This window comes from Hyperoodon ampullatus (genome assembly GCF_949752795.1).
Source record: "Hyperoodon ampullatus genome assembly, chromosome: 1".
NCBI classification, from domain to species: domain Eukaryota; kingdom Metazoa; phylum Chordata; class Mammalia; order Artiodactyla; family Ziphiidae; genus Hyperoodon; species Hyperoodon ampullatus.
In genome coordinates, this window is record NC_136914.1 from 128902141 (window position 1) to 128918135 (window position 15995).

General features: G+C 46.5%; 1 long non-coding RNA gene across 1 annotated transcript in view; it reads right to left on the minus strand.

The window, feature by feature from the left end:
- The window catches only part of LOC307059120, a 34135-nt gene extending 18586 nt beyond the window's left edge, over positions 1 to 15549 (minus strand). Inside the window, exon 1 of the long non-coding RNA XR_013811110.1 lies at positions 15523 to 15549. This is a non-coding gene — a long non-coding RNA (uncharacterized lncRNA). The remainder of the gene's footprint in view (positions 1 to 15522) is intronic.
- Positions 15550 to 15995: the final 446 nt, after the last annotated feature.

Here is a 15995-nt window from a genome sequence, read left to right on the forward strand (position 1 = left end):
ATACCAGTACTGCACTCCAATCAGCAATGTATGTAAGTTATCCCTTAATCTACATCCTCTCTAATACATGGTACTCAGAGACATGAATTTTTGTCACTGTGGTGAATGTAAAAAAAGAAAAATACTTCATGGAGATTTAATTTGCATTTCCCTTATCATTAGTGACAAGCACCTTTTCATACACTTATTGGCTATGATTCCTCGTTATCTGAACTACTTGTGCAGTTTTTACTCATTTTTCTGTTGAATTGTTTCTTTTTTGTGGCCTTCTAGAAGTTCTTCATATAATGGACACAAATCCCTCACCAGTTATATATGCCAGAAGTATTTTTCCCAGTGTGTGGCTCATCATTTTCTTTATGCTATCCTTTGATAAAAAATTCTAACTTTAATATGCTGAGTTTATCAATCTTCCCTTTTTATGGCTGGCACTTAGTGTGCCTTAAAGACTTTGCTACTCAAAGTGTGGTGCATGCACCAGCAGCATCAGCATTCCCTGGGAGCTTGTTAGAAATGCAGACTCTGGGACTTTCCTGATGGCGCAGTGGATTGCACTCCCAATGCAGGGGGCCCGGGTTCGATCCCTGGTCAGGGAACTAGATCCCACGTGCATGCCGCAACTAAGAGTTCACATGCCACAACTAAGGAGCCCACCTGCCTCAACTAAGACCCGGTGCAACCAAATAAATAAATAAAAAGATTTTAAAAAAGAAATGCAGACTCTAAGACGTCACTCCAGATTCACTGAATCAGAATCTGCATTTTATCATGTCCCCCAGATAACACATATACTTTGAAGTTTGAGAACACTGTCTTCAGATATCCTTCCTTACCTCAAGGTCAGAAAGATACTTGTCTGCATTTTCTTCTGAAAGTATTCAAGTTTCTCTTCTTGCATTTGTGGCAGACTGCAATACTATTGTTCCCAACTATCCTTTTCCTTCCCTTATCCATCCCTTTACCCAGCAGGTCTCTACTGTCACCACGGGACAGACTGGCAGTACCTCCCTGAAGCCTCAGTACATGCCCCTGCACTGCTCCCTATGACTGGTCAGACGTAACATACACCAGGTCCAAAGAGATGCTTTAAAAGTGATCATGGGGGCTTCCCCGGTGGCACAGTGGTTGAGAGTCCGCCTGCCGATGCAGGGGACACGGGTTCGTGCCCCAGTCCGGGAAGATCCCACATGCCGCGGAGCAGCTGGGCCCGTGAGCCATGGCCGCTGAGCCTGCGCGTCCGGAGCCTGTGCTCCGCAACGGGAGAGGCCACAGCGGTGAGAGGCCCGCGTACCGCAAAAAAAAAAAAAAAAAAAAGTGATCATGGGATTCAGCCTGGCCTCTTCTGGTATCACAGAACAGCATGGGCCCCAGAATGAGAAGACACCTAAAACAGAGCCACAGCAGCCAATTCACAGCAGCCAGTATGTGATGTGAACCAGGAAGAAATGTTTGGTGTTTAAGTCTAATTATGTTAAGTCTAAAATCTAATAAAATATTCAAGTCCTTAACCCGTCCACAAGTTACCTATATCTAGAATTAGTGAAGTGGAATTGTGAAGAAGGCATCTAATTTCATTTTTTTTCTACAAGGAAAACCAACTGTCCAGCATCACTTACGGACCAGCCCTCCACCCCCATCTGTAGCACCACTTCTCTCCCGTATCAAAGTCCCACATAGTCACAGGTCTTGTGCTCAGTATACTCATCCCACGCCAGCACCATGCTGTTTTCATCACTAGACCTTTCCATGAAGTCTCAAGATTTTCCTCCAGAGGTGTCTTCCCAATCTTGGCCTTTTGCTCTTTCTTATAATTTTAGAATCAGCCATCACATTCTATGAGAAACCCTACTGGGATTTTAACTGGAAACGCATTACATATACAGGTCAATCTGAGGAGAACTGACTGCTTTGCAGTATTGAGCAAGGGCCATTTGTCCATTGAACTGCATCTCCTTTTATGTCCTTCAAATAAGTTTTAATTTTCAACACACAGACCGTGGCTATTAGATTTATTCCCAGATACTAGGTTACAGATTCTCTTAGGTCTTCTACACAATCATTGTCTGCATATGACAACAGTTTTGTGTTCCCAGCATTCCAATCCCATTAACACTGTTCTCTCCTTGTGTGGGCTGGTGCTCAGGACCATGGTGAGGAGAAGTAGTATCAGTGGGGCACCCTTTGTCTTGTACAAGATTATACAGGAAGTGTTTCCACACTTCCTCACTAAGACGGATGTCTCTCTAAGTTTTCTGTAGACATTCTTTATTAGTTAAGAACATTTCCTTCTACTTGACATTTGCTAAGATCACAGATATAGCTCAGTCACCTATATCTAGAATTAGTGAACAAAGATACTTTCTTCCTTATAACATAAGCGTGGTTTTCTTCCAGCAACAGCAGAAGCAGCTTACGTTTACTGAATCCTTACTATCTACGTGTTCCCTTTTTACAGATGATGAAAATGAAACTTAGGAAATTAATTTCCCCAAACAGCAAGAAAAGAGGAAGAGTTCGGATTTGAAAGCAGACTGAGCTAACACCAGGGTCAAACTCTTCACCACCACAGACCATCTGATAACAACTCGCAACAACCCAGAAGGATTCTTCTGGCCCCAAAGGGGACGACTTTAGCAGCAATGGTCTCATCTAACTCTGGCTTTCCAGGAATTACACACTTTGCTCTAATGGAGTCCAATATGACCACAGATTCTGTACAGGGTCCTTCAAATCATCAAAACAGGACAAATCAACAGCGGAAAGAGAGAAGTAGCATAAAATGAGATGAGAATTTAAATTCACATTAACTAGGTTTCACATTTTTGAGAATGAGCTATTGCTCTGAGGACCTCAATGTCACTGATAAATATTTGAAAATAGGCAGACAGATGGCTAAAGAAAACCAAGGAAGTCTCAACCACACCAGGAAAATAGCAGGTTAGCATCGATACCACGTGAAATAATGTAAGTTTAAGGACACCAGTCTGTCTAACCTGGGACAGAAAAGCTTACTGTACGCTGTAACTCTGTTCACCACCCGAGCCCACCCCTGCCACACATACATACGTATTACATACACAGTGGGGGGGTGGTGGTGAGGGGAGTCACAAAGGGGACAGACTTATCCTGTATTTCTCCAGAAGGCTAACCAATGAATCAAATCAAATCAATCAAAAATTTTCTAAGAAAAATACTGTCCAACTGTGGCAGACACTGTGATGTACCAGCCAGACCCACAACTGAAGGACACGTTGCCAGCTGCTGGGAGTGCTGTGCCAGCCCCTCAGGGACTGCCTCAGCTGCAGGGAGCTGTCCCTTCCAGCGTCCTGACCCTTCCCAGGACCGCCCCACATCTGACGACTGACTGTCGAGGGTACAGAGGTCCAACCTGGGGCAACCCTGAAGGGCTGTTCTAGCTCCACAGCTCCCCATGGCGGGTGCCAAGGCTGTGACTGGGCCTGCAAAGCAGCCCAGCTTCTCCCTTCCTTCTGCAGATTCTGCAGGTGTGGCCCCCAGGCGTACTTTTTTTTTTTTTTTTTTTTTTATCTACTTCTTTATTTGGCTGTGCCGGGTCTTAGTTGCAGCATGCAGGATCTTTGACCTTCATTGCGGCATTTGGGTTCTTTAGTTGCGGCATGCGGGATCATTTAGTTGTGGCATGTGGGATCTAGTTCCCTGACCAGGGATCAAACCCAGGTCCCCTGCGTTGGCAGAACAGTACCTTAGCCACTGGACCACCAGGGAAGTCCCTCCCAGGGGTACTTCCTAATCAACATTCTGCATGCTAAACTGTCTGCAGCTGCTTTCCAGAGAACCCACCTACCAAAGAACTCATAAAGGAACCAACTGCCCCATCAGATTCATGACCCCCTTAATCATAGTTAAATATTAGAAACAACCACCATTTGGTGTATGTTTACTTTGTGCAAGACACAGTGGGGGACACAAGGCAGCTTAACCTGGAAGGTAATGGTGGCGTGTTGTCTAGTAATTTTAAAGCTAAGAGAATGTGATTTCAGCACATGCATGAAATGATCATACTCACACATCGTTTGCTCTGCAGAAAAACCAGAATCCACCATTCCACTCTATGGAAACTCTATGTTTTATGTGTAAGAACATGAATATGCTTATCAAAGCTCTAGGCAACGTAACCACTTTCAATTAGTAACTCTTCTTCATTCTCTTACAAGTGCCATTCATTTTCAATCTACCTCTGTTCAGGCCCTAATCCAATGACTGATGTCATTATAAGAAGAAGAATATGTGGACAAAGACACACAGAGAATGTCACACGAAGACAAAGGCAAAGACTGGACTGCTGTGCCTACAAACCAAGCAATTCCAAAGATTGCCAGTGACCACCAGAAGTTAGGAGAGGGACACAGAGCAGGTCCTCCCTCAGAACCTCCAGAAGGAACCAACCCTGCTGACAACATCTGGACTGCAGACTTCTGGCCTCCAGAACTGAGAGAGAACGTCTGTTGTTCTAAGCCACCTAGTTTGTGGCACTTTATTACAGCTGCGCCAGGAAACAATACAGCACCTCTGCAGCACTTCCTACCCCGCATATGACTGCAATTGCATTTATTCTCCCACAACTTTTACCTTGGCACAAAGTATATAGGGATGTGACAGCGGGGAGCATCGGAAGCGTGCCGTCTTCACGTTCAGAGATCGGTCTGCTAACCTGGTGTTGTGCAAACATTTCTCAAAGTAGCAGAACCCAGTACTATATCTGAGACAGGCTGAAGGGGCACAGGTGAGGGGGGGCCTGGCCAAACACACCTCCCTGTCACCCCACCCTCTGCCTCATGCCCTAAGTACCTGGGCTTTCTAGAATTCTTTTATTCATCCGTTCATTCAATAAATCTTTGAGCACCTACTTTGTGCAGACACTGCTTTCACAGCATGAACAAACACTGAGCTAAACCAAACCTCCTCATTTTATGGATTAAGAAACTTAAACATGTATTCGGGGTCCCAGGTGAGTCAAGACCAGGGCCACTGTGGGCCTAGGTCTGAAACTGGTGCCCTTTCCATCACACCATCCACCCCTCATCTAACTTGTAGCTTTGCCATCAGATAATTTTAAAGAATCAAAGCCAAGCCTTCTTACTTTGCATTTAGCGTATCCTTTTAATCAGTTCCTGGTTCAGCCATTACTGCTCACTGTCCCCACAGGCCCAGAGGCATCTTGAGAAGCTGACAGACCTGACTCCCGAGCCAGAGAGAAAGGGAGACCAGCCCTGCCCCACCACAGCCAGTGCAGACGGCAGGGCGCGACCTGAGGCTTTTCAAGGTGACCGCCAGCCTGCCCTGGCAAGGCCCAAGCGAGTTCCACTCAGAGGAGCTGCGGGTTCCATGAGAGCTTCTATCGCATGGCTAGTGAAAAAACTTGGAAACACTGTTCTTAGATGTGCAAGTGTGTTTTTGGAAATAGGAGAATGAAATGCAGGGGAGAAAAGTATAAAATCTAAGGGCAAAAACATGTGCCTGACACACATACCAACAGAGTGAAAAGAAGCCCCTGAGCGGCACCGGAAGGTCCTCAGACGGCCTGTTGCCAGTGAAGGGCCAAGCCTGTTCCTCAGCTCTGGAGCCCTGTGCGCTGATCAGGCCAGAAGTGGACTGGGGCCGGGGCCGGGCAGGGAGGGGACACGTGCCAAATCATGTGACTACCACAACAGAACGAGCTGCATGTCAACCAGAAAACCCAATTGCAGGTCTAGATAATGATGGCCACGTGGAAGCTAGGTCCACTCCCCGGCTTAGAACTGGGAAAAGGAAGGTAAGAAATTCTCACAGTCGTTTCATCAAGGGAAGGTTGCAAGATGAAAGAAAGCCCTGAGAGCGAGGCTTTGAAGGTCAGAGTCACTTGCCTGCATTAACTGTGTCCAATCTTCTAAATGTGGGCTTCTTCCTACTGCGTGGCTGCATCCACAGAGAGGCTACATTTTAACTCTGGATGAAAAGGCTGCATTCTTGTCCTGATGAGACTCACTTAAAAAACAAAAAACAGTATAGGGAAAAATCCCACTCTACAGACCACCTCCAAGATTTGTTCACTCCTAAAGCCACGGCCTTCAGTCACACGGTGGCAGGCCTAGTTGCTCTCTGGTACTTTTCTTTCGCTCAAGCTCTAGAGACCACAACTGTTACCACCCTCACTGCCCCGCCCTCTCAGCCCTTCCTCTGCAGGCCCCTCCTCTTCCCCAGCTCTCCGCCCAGGCCTCACACTTCTCTGTTTACATTCACTTCCTCCTTTGAAGCCATCCAACAGCAAAACCTGAGTCACACCAATGTAATTTAAAAGTTTCTAGCAGCCATATTAAAAAAGAAAAACAGATGAAATTAATTTTCATAATATACTTTAACTCAATAGACCCAAAATATTATCACTCCAAATATAATCAAGGTAAAAGATCATTAATGAGCTATTTTACATTCTTTTCTCCCATACTAAGTCTTTGAAATCTGGTGTGTATGTGACACAGAACATCTCCAGTCAAACCAGCCTCATCTCACATGCTCAGAAGCCGCATGTGGCTCATGGCTACCTTACTGAACAGCACAGGCCTAGCTGATCTCCACTCCCATGATTGTAATCTCTACATCTGCCTAGAGATTACTCCAAACTTTCTCTCACCCCCGCTTCTCTCTCTTGAACCCAAAACTTACAGAGCCATCAAGCTACTAGACGGTGTCTGAGTGGCATCTCAACTTACAACATCTCTTAAAAAACACAAATGAAAACCCACAAATTCTTACCACCACCATCCTTGCCAGGACCTTCCCAGTGTCAGTCAAGGGCAACTCCGTGCTTCCATTGCTCAAGTCAAAAGCTCTGGCATCATCCTTGACACCTCCTGTTTCTCTCACATTCCAATCCAACCCGTCAGCGAATCCTCTCGGTCCCACCTTCATGACGATGCATGATCGGGGTCTTCCACTTGCTCTGCCCTCGCCCTCAATAAGGCTCTGCTCCTCACACAGCCCCACACCTTTCTCCCTTTTCCCCTCAGGTCTCAGCTCAAGTATCATCTTAACAGAGAGCCCTTTCCTGCCCACCCTAAACACAGAGCACCCCTCCAGCCTACTTCATTTTCCCTCTCAGCACGCATCTGCACTGCACCCGTGTACCCGTCTGCTCGCTTCCCCCACCCGCCCCAGCGCTGAATGGTGTGGTGGCCACGGGCTGGTCAGGCGGACCCTCGAGACGCCCTGCCATGGGGAGCCCAGCTGACTGAGAGCCTCCACTTGCTACTACACGGTGGCAAAGACATCAGGCCATGTGTCCCTCAGGCTGCTCCCAGCAATGCTGACCAGGAGGGGGTACAGATCTGACCTGCCAAGCAGCCAGCAGCCTGGCCAAGACTGTCTCCAACCTGCCCTGGCCTGAGGCTGCTCTGGCCTGCCCTCCCCCATCTCTCCTCCCCCAGGATCACACCTGCACTCCTGCTCCCTCCCTCCCGCCCCCGTGTAAGTCTCCTGTACGTCTAACCATCTTGGCATCTAGGCATAGGACACTGTGAGCAGACAAGTGCCCTGTGAACCAATGAATCTCTAGGAAGAGCCGGGCAGTGGGAAGGAAGTACGTTAACTTTAAGTTGCAAAGATAGAAGTTGGGGCTCCTGCTCTGCCATGTATTACGTGTAACCTTAGGGAAGTTTCTTGAGACCTCTGAGCTGCAGCTTCATCATCTGTAAAATGGAGATAATACCTCCTCTCTCAAGAGCTGTCAGGAGGATTAAAGGAAACACTTTACCTAAGGTCCCTAACAAAAGGCCTCACATGTAGGAAGTGCTTTAACAAGCGTGAGCTCATTCTCCTCCTTACCCGTTTTCTAATAGCTACTTCTAAGAATCCCTTACCTTTCCCCTTCACCACAAACTCTGACCACTTTTAAACTAAATAACGCCCCCAAATAACCCTAAATACCCGCAGGACTACTTCAGAAGAGAAAATATCCAGCCTAATGTCTAAAATTATTAAATCTAATAAAGCCGCCAAGAAAATTTTCAATATGATCAATGATAATTTAGAGAAGTTAGAAACTTGTTCGTCAGTTTTTGTTTTGTTTTGTTTTAGGCTGCCTAGGTTAAGGAGGTTTCTCACAAAAGTTCACCAAAACATTATATATAAAAATGTTTACTGTGTTACAATAACAACATGGAAACCCACTCCATCAACTAATCAAATAAATTCTGGTGCATTCATACCACAGAATACTGGGCACATTAAAAAAAAACAGTGGCACTTCCCTGGTGGCGCAGTGGTTAAGAGCCTGTCTGCCAATGCAGGAGACACGGGTTCGAGCCCTGGCCCGGGAGGAACCCACATGCCGCGGAGCAACTAAGCCCGTGCGCCACAACTACTGAGCCTGTGCTCTAGAGCCCGTGAGCCACAACTACTGAAGCCCACGAGCCTGGAGCCCGTGCTCCGCAACAAGAGAGGCCGCTGCAGTGAGAGGCCCATGCCCTGCAATGAAGAGTGGCCCCTGCTTGCTGCAACTGGAGAAAGCCCACGCACAGCAACGAAGACCCAACACAGCCAAAAATAAATTTTAAAAAAACAGTGAAGTAGATCTGTACACGAGGTAGGTCTATACATCCTGATATGGAAAGTGCTCCAAGATACAAAGTTTAGTGTTTGTTTAAACGAAGAACACTCTCTACCATAACTCCAATTTTAAAAGTACAGGCATAATCTTTTTTCTATGACATCCGAGAAGCTTATCAGTGATTTTTCAAAATGAGTACAGGATGGGAAGGGGAGTGAAAGAGAAGACTTACTATTCATCTTATAACTTACTGCTTTTTTAGATTTAACATGGACTCTTTAAAAAATAAATAGGCTTTATAAAAGTTACTTATATTCAAAACAATGTTTTGGTAAATCATACAAAACATATTTTGATAGTTTTAAATTGAGCTTTACATCTTATAAAAACAAGAAACTCCTTCCATGGCACCAGCGAAAAACTATTAACAATACAATCAGTAATAATTATCTATGGTGGTAATCAAAGGAAGCAGTGGCAAAAACAACAACCAAAAAAAGGACCAAAAATATGTCTATTCAATTTCAACTTTCTCGTGATCACTCTGTAATGTATAAAAATAACTGAATCACTATGTTGTGTAGCAAAACTCATATAATATTGTAAGTCAATTATACTTCAATAAAAAAAATGTTTCAACTTTCTCACCATTAAAATCTTCAGGGAAGACGCTAACAAGGAGCTAAATGTTAATCAGACCCAAGAAAAAGCTAGTTACTGAAGGAAAAAAGTAAAGAGCTTGAATAAATCCCCAAACCAGGTAAACAATTTTGAAATAGTTATGTACTGGCTATTAAGATTCCACAGGTACTTTGGAAAATGTAGTTGAGCTAGAAACAAACTCCTGGCTGAAAGGGAAAATAAATCCCTCCCCACTTTCTACCTCCTCCTGTTACTGAGGTAACAACCACATTACCAAAAAAGAAATTTGAAAACGTGCTGAGGCCCATTTCTTTACACTTATTTCTCTCCATGTGTGACTGACTCATCTGACATCAGTGTGTGCTGAGTGACCACTCCCTGCGCCAGGCACCATAAAGACTATAGACACACAGTGCCTAGGTTCGCTTCCCGTCACCAGAGAACCACATACGTGTACAGACGTGTACACACACACACACAACCTGCATTCACAGAACTCACATTCCTTCATCACTCTAGCTAGGAACACACACACATTCTCAAGCATTTTTGCAATTATTAATCTTCTAACTGTCCTACTGCTTTTATTTCTAATTGATACTAATTCATCCACTGGGATAGGCCTATCATCCCCAATTCTTTGGGGCAGGTTTTAAGAGAGATTTATTAGGAATATAATAATTCCTAATAATATAATAGGAATATAATATTTCCAATGATTTTTTAAAAGCTCATAATCGTCAATATAGTCAACGTAAGTTAAATAGCAATTAATACATATTCTTATGTTGCTGCAAGTAGGGAATTCCATATTTTGTTAGAACCAGAGATACCACTTTTTAAGGTTTCTGGATACAACCTGTCAATCAGTAACACATATAAACTTAAAAATAGTATCTAAATATTCAATTAAAAGTTTCAAAATGATAGCTGGTTTTCCTCCCCTAGCTTCTCCCTGTCTAGTCACAGGGCAAGACTGCTGAGCAGACAAAGGAAAAGATAGAAAACTACGGAGAAAGCCTAGTGGCAAGAAAAAGCTTTGGAGATGACTTCAAAAACAAAATTTCAACAGTCATTCCAAATACTAAATAAGGAGATTCTACTGCTTAATATACAATTACAGGATATAAGGTTAAAACGAAAGCATGTGCTTTACAGAAATATAACATATAGTATAACAACTGACAATCCATTTTCCACTTTCTTAAGCTACTGCAAAAAACCTGGCTCACTTACAGAAAGGTTTCCCGTCTTCAGAATAATTTAGGACCACCATCATGAATCTGCTTATGCAAAAGCTCCCTCCAACCAAATACTCACTTTTCTGCTAATTCCCAAAACTAACGAAAAAGTGAAGATGGAGAGACCAGATGATTTTTTTTCCCTTTACACAGAAGCCAGAAATAAATCTGTGAACACTGTTACAGTAACCAGCATATACAATCAATCAACATACCATGCTAACACATATATATGGAATCTAAAAAAAAAAAAAAATGGTTCTGAAGAACCTAGGGGCAGGACAGGAATAAAGATGCAAAGGCAGGGAATGGACATGAGGACATGGGGAGGGGGAAGGGTAGGCTGGGATGAAGTGAGAGAGTGGCATGGACTTATATATACTACCAAATGTAAAATAGCTAGCTAGTGGGAAGCAGCCTCAGAGCACAGCGAGATCAGCTCGATGCTCTGTGTGACCACCTAGAGGGGTGGGATAGGGAGGGTGGGAGGGAGACGCAAGAGGGAAGAGATATGGGGACATATGTATATGTATAACTGATTCACTTTGTTATAAAGCAGAAACTAACACACCATTGTAAAGCAATTATACTCCATGAAGATGTTTAAAAAAAAAAATCAACACACCCAACCACTAGTGTTCTCTACACCTGCTCCAACTAACAGCTAAAAGCTGCCACTTACTGGGCACTTACTACGTGCTGGGCCCTGTTCTGAGTATGCCGTGTGGATTCATGAAGCTCTCACATAAAGCCATTCCAACCCCACTCCCCCCCTGCTAAATTCAGAGAATGTAGAGTGACTGAATTAACTCAATCAAGCATTTAAATCAACAAGTACTATGTGAAAGACTACATTACACACTAGAGGGAATCGGCAATGGATAAGATTTTCCCCTCTTCCCTTAACGAGTCTGTAATCCATGTAAAGAATAAACTAAAAAGTCAAAAAGAAAAAATAGCTGAGTGGAAGTATCCTCAAGCACTGTGTGGAAGAATAATGAAGAGTTAATTCTGAAAATCAGGAGAAGCTTCTTTCATAGAAGTAGAAGCATTTAAGCCAAGCCTTCATTCAGTATTAAGGATTTTGATAAGAAGAAAAAGGCAGAAAGTACATTCAAGAGTAAAGAAGTCAGACCAACAACCACGAAAGCGGCCAGAGGTCTAGTGTTGAAATACCAGGTAACAAGAGAGATGCAGTAAAATATGAAGCTAAAAGTTAGAATGAGGCCAGATGGCACAGTTCTTAGAATGCTTTCCTAACCCCTTAACACTAATTCTCAACCGGCCAGGTGGTGATGCCTCCAAGGTGAAAACCTTTGTAGGAGTAAGCCTACTGGACAGCACTAGGTCATAACCCCAGGTGTGATGGAACGGGGTGGGGGGGGTGCGGGATGTCAAGAACCGCTGGTATATACCTGGGGGGCAGGGCATGATACGATTTGATTTACATATTGAATAATTCTGGGAACAGAACACAGGAGGACTAGAGAGACTAGATACAGGGAGGCCAGTCAGCAGGCCTACAGGAACAACCCCCATAAGAACTGACAAGAGCCAGGGAGGGCAGGGACAGGGGAACTGTGGAGAAAAACAAAAGCAAAAACAAAAAGGTTGATGGAAAAGACACATGGAGGCAGACCTGGTAAAAATCTGGTCAAGAAAAGGAAGCCTCAAAAAGTTTCCAGCCTGGGTGACAAGGAAGACCAATGTGCTGTGAAGTAATATCATCTTATTACCTTTATCTGAACAAGGGCATGCAGTACACCAAGAATAGCCACTCTAAGTGACACCGCAAAGCATTTCACAAAATAAAGAATCTGAAGTTCCAGAGAGATTTAACCGACTTGCCCACGGTGACCCAGGGGTGAGGAGATGGGCCAACACACAAACCTGAGTCTTTCGAATCCAGGTCTAATGCACTTAAAATAAGCGCGCTCAAAAGCAGTTTACTTTTTATGAGTATAATAAATCTCCAAAAAAGTTTCAAACAAGAAGCGTGTAATCTGCTGAGAGTGCAATGACATTTTAAAGGTAAAGGAATATTTTACAACGTATGCTCTGATCCCCTCTCCCCAGAGACAGGGTGCAGTGACTTCAGTCAGCATTGCTGGTTCATGGACCCTGAAAGTTTCCACACACATGGGACAGGTGGTTGTTTGTACTTTGTATAAAAATACCACTTGGTATTTTGTGAGAGATTAAAAATAATTGAAAAGAAATATGCTAAGTATTAACCATCTTCAATATAATAAAACCTCATTCCCAGTGCTGTGGCTGGTAGTACTGATGTTTGTTATTAAAATCGTTTATAATAATAATAATGTCCTCCATAAGGTGGATTACAGACTTTGACTTTATTTAGCAAACATTTGAACATTTTCATGGTTAAACCCCTGAGCAAGGTGTTGGGGATAAAATAATGACAGGGTCACCACAGCCAGAGTATTACATACACAACACGTGATACAGGCAATAACGAAAGTAAAAATAGAAGATTATGACTGCAGAAATGAATAATTCACTTTGACAGGATTTCCAAAGGGCTCCAGAGAGGACATAAAATCAGATGTGGACTTTTAAAAAGTGGAGTGGGTGGAAGTGAGATGGGGCATTCCAGTCAGAGAAAGAGATATAAAGGGAAGAAAGGATGAAGCAGCCTGGCCTGTTCAGAGAACCAAGAGTAGTCTCATTTGGCGGGTCAGTGTGGAAGGGGAACTGAGAAGACAGGTAAAGTTCAGAGATGACCAGGGCCAGACTGTGAGGGGCCTTGAATGTGCTGCTGCTGAGTCTGGTTCTGGCCTCCAAACAACAGGCGGTCAGTCCTTAGAAGCCTTCTGAGCCAGAGGCTGACAAGATGCAATCTGGATTTAGGAAAGATGACCTGACAGCCAGGCAAAGTGCAGACAGGAAGGGACGGGGAGGGGCCTAAGAAAGCTTTAAGCCAAGAGAGGAATCTGAAGCTTCGACACACTAGCACTACCTAGTATTTTAAAAGGGACTGAATGTTGGCATAACAATTTCACATCTCCCCTCACTTGATCATTCCAACCATGCCACGAGACAGTTATCATCACTCTTCCCATTTTAGAGATGAGAACACTGGCCCAGAGGCCATGAACTGCTCCAAGTCAAATGCTTCTGAAACAGGGAGAACAACCCAGGCTCAGTACTTTCCACACAATGCAAAATAAAAACAACCCTACTGCTTTTGAAAAGTGCTACTATAAAATAAAGCACAGAGTGATCTATGGTATCATTAAAGAAGCGCTAAAAATCCATTTAATTTTCTTAAATGTTTGCAACTTGTGTAACAAATAAGCTAATTGCCCTTAAAATAGTTACAGATTTGCCTTATGTTGATGCCATGGTAAAGACTGGTACTTTTCTTTAAAAACAAAACATTTGTACCTCTAATTCTACTTTCTACAAAGTTAAATATTGAAGAGTAATATTCTCTCCTTCCTTCAATGTTTCAGTGGCCAAACTGGCAGTTCATTGATGACACAGGCTTATATAAAAACCGTAATATATGTGCCCAAACTGAAGCAGTAAATATTTTTTGAATTATTAAAAATTCATTATTTATCAAGTACAACAACTTAATATAGAACATTGCAAGAAGCTTACCTATAGGTATGCAAAGGCACAATTTCAGAAATAATTTTTGCTACCAAGAAATGTCATAAAGATCCTGAGAACCATTTATGAGTGGATCAATCCAAAATAACCGATGAGAGAATATTTGACCTTCAGGCTGCAAAGTGATAGATTCCCGCCCCCGACCACCGCCACGTCGGATTCGAAGTCTATGAAATGGTCAAGGTGCTCTGGCCCCGGTCCTATTGCACAGGAGAAACCTACCTTAGGGATTAGGGATTTGATTGTATAGTTAGTTTTATCCACGGCATCACCTATTATCAAAACTGCTTGCCCCGACCTCTTCACCAATCTCCTACCACTGTTTTTTTAAAACAAGCAAAGACCCAGACATGTAAAGCTCAATCTTAGGAACCTGGCCGAAGTAGCCGACCTAGATATCCAAGAATCCAACCCAGATATTTATTAGCAGAAACCACATCTAGTTAAACCATTCCAAAGAACCACATGTCCCCCTACCCGCTTAATCTCCTACACTTTGTACTAGATGAGGTCTCCATTGCTTGTCTATGGAGGGCAAAAAGTGAAAGGTGGCGAAAGTGAAATCAAAACCGGCTTCTGCCAGGATTTGGGGGGGGGGGGGGGTCCGCCACCAGCAGTTCGGCAGGCCCGTTCAACTGCGCACCGCCCGCTAAATCCTGGGGCTGCAGGCATTTCCCTCGCGACCAGCCGTTCCTCGGGCACGGAGGAGCGCAGAGCTCCGAGGGGCTGCGGGGAACGCGTGTGCTTGGAGCCTGCCCGAGCAGGCTCAGGCCCTCCCGCGCCGGCTCAGGCCCTCCCGCGCCGCGGCCGCGGGTGACTTTGCGGGCCCGTCCCTCCCGCGGGCGGCCGTAACCTTCGCCGAACCTTGCGCCTCAGGGCCCGCCCCACCGGCAGGGCCCGCCCCGCGCGCGCAGCGCCACAGGCCCGCGCGCCCGTCCGTCCGCGCCGCCCCGCCCCTCCCCTCCCCCGCCGGCGGCTTCCCTTCCCGGGCCCCTAAAGGACAATGCAGGAGGGGAGGGGGCGGAGGGACGCAGCTGGGCGAGGGCAGCGCCGCGAGCGCCCACCCGCCGGCCGGCCGGCCGCTCCGGGTGTCCCGCGGCCGCCGCACTCTGGGCGCCGCACCCGGGCCGCACGTCCGCTCCCCGCCTCGCCGCGCCTCCCCCCAGAGAACCGCTCCCAGCGCGGCGACACCCGCCCATTGTGCGGACTCATCGTCCGCCCCGTGCGCCGGCGCCCGGCTCCCCAGGGCTGGGTTCCCCGGGCCGGCAGTCCACCGCATGCCCAGGGTCCAGCCGGGGTCCTCGCGGAGCCCGCGGCCCGGCGGGGCGGCCCGGCCTCCCTCTGGCCGGTCCCGGAGACCCTCGGCCGCGGTGGCGGCCCGCCCCAGCCGCCCGAGGGGCCGCGGCCCGCTCAGCCCGCCCAGCCCACCCGCAGTACCTGCCGAGCGGCCGGGCGCCGCGGCGGCTAGCGGGGGCGCCTCCTCGCTCCGAGGGCTCCGAACGGCTGCCGAGCGCCGGGCAGCCCTGGCCTGCGCCTTACGTAAAGCGGCGGCGGCTCCGGCGCCACTCGGCGGAGGGCGGGAGGCGGCGCACCGCGGCCGCTCCGCTCCGTTACCCGGCAACTGGCCTCAGCGCCCAGCCAACCGGGCGCGCTCCATATCCTTCCGCCCAGGAGCCGGGATTACATCAGCGCCACCGCCCCGCCCCGGCCCCGCCCCTCCGGCCGGCGCTGGGCTTCCCGACGCGGGCGGGCGAGCAGAGGGCCTTGGAGCCTGGCGGAGCCTTGCCGCAGCCTGTGGGCGCTGGGAGTCGCCGGGAGGTTGGAGGACAGGAGGCAGGAGCCCACCCAGTGTGCGGGGCGTAGGAGCGGAGACGCCCCCTGCGGAGGGGCGAGTGGGGCTCCTGAACTCT